The sequence below is a fragment of the Alosa pseudoharengus genome, unplaced genomic scaffold (genome assembly GCF_046254945.1).
Source record: "Alosa pseudoharengus isolate Yale_2024_CS ecotype anadromous, Long Island Sound unplaced genomic scaffold, YU_APseudo_1.1 YU_APseudo_1.1_scf_19, whole genome shotgun sequence".
Taxonomy (NCBI): Eukaryota; Metazoa; Chordata; class Actinopteri; order Clupeiformes; family Clupeidae; genus Alosa; species Alosa pseudoharengus.
In genome coordinates this window covers 31,533,192-31,541,590 of record NW_027468657.1, presented here as the reverse complement: position 1 = coordinate 31,541,590, position 8,399 = coordinate 31,533,192, and positions in this window count along the sequence as shown.

Below are 8,399 nucleotides of genomic sequence, written 5' to 3'. Positions count from 1 at the left end.
AGAATGAATACATCAATACACAGAGGGGGGGGGGGGGGACAAAACACAAATCAAAACATAAATAAATAAGAAGTAGAGCTGAGCTTTTAAACACAGATTCAAGACATCTGTGCTCCTGGGGATTTCAATGTGTATTGTTAGGCCTTTTATTTATAGAGGCTATGGTCCCTGGGGGGATTGTAAGCATGTAATGCTGTGCTTGTGTGTACCTGCAGCGGAATAACTCACTGTCAGAGGGTACCACATAGGTTCCACTTCTGCTCAAATAATCTGCACAATATTACATTTCAATTCAAATTGAACTGAAACTTTTTCCTGGGAGCTGATTAATGTGTTGACTTAAAAGAAATAACTCGGGGAATTAAATGTAGAATAAAGAAAATGTTGAAGGCTTCTTCACCATTTGTAAACAATAATCTTTTGTACTTGCAAGGTTATTGGTAACACTCTTGTGAATGCATTCACAATAGTCAAGGCATATTTTGTATTGGAAATTACAGAACCACAAATGAATGTTAAGTCTTTTCATTATCACCTATCATTACACAATCATTTCAAAAGACCAGTTAATTAGTACTAATTATTTTTCACCTGAGGACACTGATGTGCAAATGTTCTTCACAGACTATAACTTTCAAAATCTCTTCAGGTCATCAGTGGACTTTGAGGATATGTATTTAAAAAAAAAAATCTCCATGTCCTGTCACCCGCTTAAAGGATTTTACAGAACAATGAAGCGAGTTTGTTTTTCTCAATGTTTCTGATGTGTAAGTAAGTAGATATGTTGGATTTCTATAACTAACATTAAGTTGTGGTGAAAGGCTGTAAAAATTTAAACACCTACTTATGCCTTTAATTGGCTTTATTTGGGCTTTTTGTGGACATGCACTGTCTTTAGCCTAAAAAAAATCTGGAGATTGCTGTTTGGTATTTGCTCCCAAAGTTGCAGCTCAAAGTTCAGATTCAGTTCAAATTAACAGGATGTGTATCTTAAATATCCCTTCAACATCTTTTCAGGTTCTTTGGTATGGGACTATGCTCAAATTCGTGGAATATCACTTCAGAACATACTTCATGCATATTCTCCTCCAATTAATATAAAGCAAAGCTTCAGTCTTTTTCATATCTGATGAAAACTCAGGGTGGGTACCAATTAGTCCTCTGTTAATTATCTCCCACTCTTTTGATCTTCACTATGGCTGCTCTGTCAGACTCTCTCATTTATTCATCACTTCTGGTAGAGAGATGGACTCTTTGGAGATTGTGCAGACTGAAGCATATTAAAAATGGCTCCAGATGCAGGGAGCTCCTTGATAGAGTGTGTGTGCATAACTGATACGCGTTCCCACTGGCTCACAGGGCAATATTCCTGAATAGTACACTCCTGACAATATGTGCGTTCTTTATATTTGGAGTAAATTGTTTTATCGTTGTGGAACACAACTGATATGTGTTGTGCAAAATCATTCTTAGAGGTAATACTGTCATGAAATGCAGAGTTCAGTGGGCTGTTTTTTCTTCTTCTAAGGAATTAGAAAAAAAATAACTGGCAAGGATACTGGCACAATGAAGGATTATTACCTTAGTACTTTGACATACTTATAAAGTGAAAAACGCCCTAACCTTGACTTGAAGTTATGATAACACTGGAAGTTTCTTTGCTGTTCTATGGGCAAAAAGTGGAATTTTCCAAACACTGTGGATTAGTATTAGTGTCAAAGCAGGAGACCGTCTAGACAACCGCTAAAAGCAGCCTGTTCATTTATAGCACATAAAGGTAACAGTGTTAAGATTTAGTAACAGCCTTGTCCCTCTTTCTTAGCTTCTGTTTTTTTTTAAGTGATGTTCTTATCACTTTTTTCATGTTTTGTGATCATACTTTAAAAAAAAAAAAAAAAAGACCATCTTTGACAAATAAACATTTAATTTCAGGGTTCTCACAGGTCATGGAATTTTAGAAAATCTATTCCAGACATGGGACTTGTTTCCCGAAAGCATCGTAAGCTTAAAAACGTGGTCCCTCTGACGAACGTCTTAAGATTTGCCGACTGTTTCCTGAAACCATCATTGCTTAAGAATGTTGTGAAAACCATTCTATGAGTGATCCAGAGTACTCGTTACTGGCTAAGAGCATCTTAACAGGTACTTCTCACTGAGGTCACCAGCAGGACATACAGGAAAATTACAACTAATCATTTTCCCATTTACTTTGGATTACTTACGTGTGTTTACTGATTTTAGCGTGCAAAATAGCACACATTTCATTTTCATAATAATGTGATTAAAAAATGAAGTTTTGAAACGAGACATTGCCAGAATAGTTTGCAATTTTCTTTGTCTAAGTGTAGACACACATCCCAGTCTTATCATTTCAAACAGATGTGGAATGTGAAAGGTAATAGTGCAACTTATGCAAACTGGGAGATAAAAGAAAACAAAGACATTCCAAAAAATGGCCAGTATTCAGTCTTCCAAAAATTTGGTGTCAGCTTCCTCAATGTGATTTCTGTCAACCTTAGCTGTAGCCAATTCGTCATCGCCAATCCCCCTCCCTCCCATCTCCCACTGTGTCACAAAGCCTCAACGATAGCACTAAGGACTGAACACGACATCTGCCTGCCAAAAGACACCTCCCTGGTGATACAGTAGGACCTTACGCCATTCAGAGAAAAAAATCTGTCCCGCACCATTTAATATTACCTCCTCACTGTTCTGGACAAGCAATTACTCAAGAACAACCCGCCCCCCCCCCCCTTCCCCCAGAGCTCAGGGGAGTGAGGGGACACCTGTTCTCTGCATGGCGACCTATACCCAACCCCCCCTGCGGCCTTCTGGGAAATTCTGTTGAGCAAATGGAACAAGGAGGGATGCCAGGTATCTCCCACAAGGCCATGTTTGTTGCTGGTAGGAGCACAGGAGGCAATCATAGCTGCAAGCAGCTGTGGAATGTATGCTAGCTAAGATATGTGCAGGCCAAGCCCTGTGGAGATTAATAACTGCACCAGAACACGTTTCTCCAAAAAAAAAAGATATATGAACAAGGCACCCCCACTTCATGTTGTTCATGTAATCTATCCCAAACAGCAGTAAAAAGCTGTAATTTGCAATGCATGGATGTGAACATTGCATGCATGTGAACCTTGACAGATCCATCTTCAAAAGATACTCTCAAGCATTATCAATAACTAAATGACATCAATAACCGGCAGGGACTTCAGGAATGTGTATAAATAACTACAGAAACTGTACTGCATATACAAACTTAACTTAGACTGACAGATGATGTGAACATACTGCTATTTATAATAACTCAAGCTAAGTGTAGTGAACACACAATACCAATTGTAGTTGAGTGTTGCCATGGCAGTACCTGCAATCACTGTTTTGCACAAGCCACAAGGGGTTTATTGAAAGAAACAGTTTTCAAAAATGTACCTTATAAGCCTGAAATCTGTTTGGTGATCTGTTTGAATGAGGACTTTTGTTAGTGTTGTCAGACTTTAAGTTTTCTAACTGACAGTTTTAATTGAATTCAGAAGCCCGGTGAAATCCACCCTGATGAGTCCTGCAGGAGTGTCCACTATGCTAGCCTGAACATTCAGTTTTGGTTCTATGATGTCCTTTTCAATTCAAACCCTACACTGTGTCCCTGAAAAGAGATACCTTTAACACACTGAGTGTAGTTCTTACTGCTCACCATATATGCATTATAGTGATGCATACTCTGTGGGTAACCTCGGCCTTTGTCAGGTAGAAAATTACTATATGACAGTCTGGAATGAGAATGTGGCAATTTGTGAATTAAGTCCTCTTCAACCTTAATTTTCAAATATACATCACCGTAAGGTAGTGTTCTCCTGGGCAAAACAAAGTTCCATTAGGGATTGCCCCTCACATCTCATGTCAAAAGCTATTACATTCTTGCCTGCTTGAATAAATTAGCTTTGATTTTTAAGAAGCACAGATGGTCAAAATAACCAGTTTAATGGTGTCTCCGTTATTTTTCAAGGATTATGGCACAATATGTGTGTACACAAATAAAAATGAATGCAAGTAATTGTTTTGTAATATATTTATTTAGACAGGTAGTTTTGGATGGTTGATGGTGACGATGATCAAACCCATCTTTAGTTAATTAAACAGATGGTTTTAACAAAGAAATTAATGAATACATAATCATTGTAGCTGTCATACTAATCTGATATTGTATGTGTGCAAAGAGTGGAACAATTACTATTTGATTGCTTTTCAAGGAGCCATATCTCTTGATGTAAGTTTGGTGCTGAGCTGGTGCCAATATTTTAATTTAACTCAATCAATCTGCCATGCTATGCAATTTGCATCTTATTTATTTATTTTATTTACTTATTTATTTATTAGGTCAGGGAGGTGCCCTCGAAGTCTGGTAATTGTGTTCATTCTGCTATTTCTAGCTGTCTGTCAGGAGATTTGTACAATCCGTAACTGCCCCAAAACCCTACTTAGACGCATGTTGCAAAATAAACAAATAAATATATATGTGGAGTGGTGTAATATATAAAAGTTCACCTCAGCACACCAGGCTTTAAGATGAATGTCGTCGCTAATGCACCGTTGAAATAAGCAGACTCACCACAATCTCTCCTGGGACAGGCCTAATTACGTGTTCAGAATCTGCAGCATGGCTCCATGAGCTTTTATGCTTCTGTCACTTTCCATCCAGTGAATTGGATTGGACATATCCCAAGTACAACCTACAGCCTTGGTTCTCCTGCAAAAACAGGTCACTCTAAGTTCACAGGATGTGGAATGATTCTAATTATTGGGCTACCAATGGGTACAGAATACTTAATGGCTCCTGCTCTTTTTGACCTGAGACCAAGTCTGAGTGAGAGGAACCAGAGCTGCTAGAGGCCTTGTGCCTTTTATTTTAGGATGTGCACTCACTCTAGGCCTGTATAATGTACATTCTACTGTAATGGATGGGGGAGTTAAGGAATAATTCATATTTGTATTTACTTTTTCCATTCATTGTTAAACACTGTTTATTTTGTGTCTCTTTCGGTAGTGATATGCAGCAATAGACCTTGCACCCAAGAACTGGCAGTGGTATCCTTGGCGACCACATTTTTATCTTTTTGTAGCCTCTCGTCATGGTTCTTACTTTTTGCAAAAACTTTGCTCAAGAGAGCTGGCTTAACTTTCCTCATGTTAACCTTGAACAGAGATATGCATGGCTAACCTGGCCAGTTTTCTGACAGGTCATTCAGAGCCAGAGCCAGTCATTTGTTATACATCTTCCTTGGGGGATATATAGAGCTACTGCATCTGAAGCAGCAACTGAATGATAATACTCTATGCAATTATATTCATGTCCACGTTCATATCCATATTCACATCGACATAAAATGGCCCGATCGTTAGACGACAACATACTTGCTGCTCCACCATGCCCAGTATCTATCATCTACTGATCACCTACATCATCAACTACATGTTGGCCTATTTCTCACCTCTTTCTTGTATGGAACTGTAGCCATGGCTGAATTTAACGGAATCCTTTAATGAAAGACTATGATCCCTTTGACTATGATATTTTCGCACTGGCGCATGGCGGAAAACTCTTGCCAGCGCAAAGTTGAATCAAAGATAATGAATGCGTAGCAAGATGGGTCGTCCTAGTTCATGTCTATGAGGGCAAAGTGGAGTTCAGTCAGAGACGGGCTCTGGTTCAGTTCCCGCCTGCACAGGGGCGTGTCACTGACGTATGACTTACGTTTGAACGCCTCGGTTCCACGCCAGACAAGCCGGAGTACAAAATAAACTTGGTGTACACCTTCATTAATGTTGATTTTCTCCCGACTGGAGGGTCATACTATCACGACATTCTACTGAAATAGGGAGGAGGGTTTGGAGATCATGATACCGTGTCCGAAATGTGCATCTATTGCTCAGAAAAATAAGGCTTTGACAAATTCTGGGAAATTCTTGGATTCTGCCATAGACCTCAATGTTAAAAAGAGAGCCCGATCACTGCATAAATGTGCGGGGGCGTGTACTGCTAACCTATTTGCATAAATTTCCATGGACAGGAAATGGCCTCTCATGAAGTATATTCGTAATCAACCATCTTTGGTTGAATAGTGAAAGTAATGTTACGACCCTGCCGGTCTCTGCCGACCTGCCTGTCTTTGTCTTTCTCTGGTTTGCAGGGCGGAGTCAAGACACAGGTGCTGCTGATCACTTGATTGGGGCAACTGCACTATAAAAGAGGCTACCTGGCTGAAGTTCAGGGCTCCCTCTCTCCATTGCAACATGCATCGCCTTTGTCTTTTGTTTGGGCTTTGCACATTACTCTGATTTACACCACACCTTTATTTTCTTACCATCTCATTAATGCTGACTTCACTTCACATTTTGCATACATGATTACTTTAATAAATACATATTTTTTTTGTTAACTCTTTATCCATGTGTGGTCTCCCTATGTTAAAGCAACACCAAAGAACTTTTCCTCTGTCACACCATTTGTTTATCCAGCACCGGCTTTGCAAATAACAATGTCCACAGACAAGGTACAACATGTTGCATGATTTTATGAAAGTATGATGTATTGCGACATCAGATGCAAGTAAAATTTTAGTTTCTTATTCCATCTAACTACAGATCCGCTACCCGATCCGGCAAACTTCCATAGTGCGGTTATAGTCAATAGAGGGCTGCGAAGCGAATGCAGAAAGAGCCTGAAACGATTTTGGAAACATTATTTTAAGGTACAAAAAACTCTTTGGTGTTGCTTTAAAATCACCCAGAACGAGCCGGGTGGTTGTAACAGTAATTACCAGTGTATTTACTGTTTTGTCGTTGACTGACACCACAGTGAAGTTAGTTTCACTTTGCCAATGACTTCAAATAATAGACGAGTGCAAAATGTGTGTACTATAGGCTATATTATGTTAGGTTTTAGTAAAGCATGGTTTAGTGGAATAACTGTTTCATATGGTCTCGCAAGCAGATCCTTTCAAATGCGCTGTTGACTATTAAAATACCGATGTATTCTTTAAAGTTGGCTGCGCACTGATAAAGGGAATGACGGATGTCATTCTCATTAAATGATGTTACACCCAAAACACACCCATGACTGTTAAAGAAACTTAGAAGCGCCTTGTCGTGCCATCCGCCCGAAGTTTGATAATGAAAACATTTAAATGAGCTTTTGACTAGTGACCATGCACTTTAGACTGTCGCGATAGGGCCCTATGGGTTATTATTGAAGGTGTGTATCGCTCATTGAAGTCCAAGTGTAAGGCCACACACCTCCCAGGCCAAAGTCAGATGGGTGCAGGATCCTGCATGAAAGTATGACAAGAGGAAAAGAGATCTGCACACAATTTAGCTCCCATTCATAATCTTTTTATTTGTGTGATGTTTTGAGCTCTTGGCTCTTCCTCAGCCTTAGCTAAATGGTGTGCAGATCTCTGTTCCTCTTGTGTAACAGTAGCTCATAGGCATGCTTACACTGACAGAGAGGCAGACAATGTGCTATTGTAGGTACAATAATTGTATTTTTCCCTTGTTTAGCTAGTCTTGGGTAGCACCATAGACATAGCCTGGTTTCTCTGTAGGCTGTATAAATGTACACTTTTGTTAATATATGTGTATTTTCAGCATATGTGCATAAACAGAATGCTCTGGATTGTTAATATTTGTATTTCACATTTGTATTTTAATGCTGCAGCATATATGACATTGTATTCAGTTTGTTATTAGAATTCTTGTCCACAAAGAAAAATACTAAAATCATATCCTATTTAAACACTCTCATTCATGGCACTTAAGTTACTCTCATTATTACACTATTTTACAACAAATAATGCACAACAAATAATTTTGTCTTACAGAGACAAAAAATAAATAAAACAAAACAAAAAAAACACACACCAGTCTTTGTCAAGGCAACACCTTAAAAGCATGTCAACAGTACAATCTCTGAATACATACACCATATTCCCTTGTCAAGGCATGTGTCTGTCTCGGGGCAGTGGATTGGAAACGTTCAAACATGTGGAACACAGAAAGGAGGTCAGCATTGTGAATCACTGTCAGGGAGCTGACATCACATTTATCATATTTTAGGTAGATGCTAGTGTTGTGAGTGACAAGCTGCCCGACAAAACAGAAATTCAAAAGGTGCGATTCCATATTCATGGGCTGATTTAAATTCTGAAAAGTGCATTAGTTGTGTCCCATGCATACTCTGCGATCTACAGTGCGATGCTGTGCTGCAATTTTCTCAGAACCAAGTGAAAGGCATCAAGAATGCTTAAGACATTTGCTCTTGCTTTTCTATTCTCACCTTCACTTGCTGTAGTGCTGTTTGGGTGCTAGGCTTTTTCTTCTCACAACTCCGTTGTTGACAC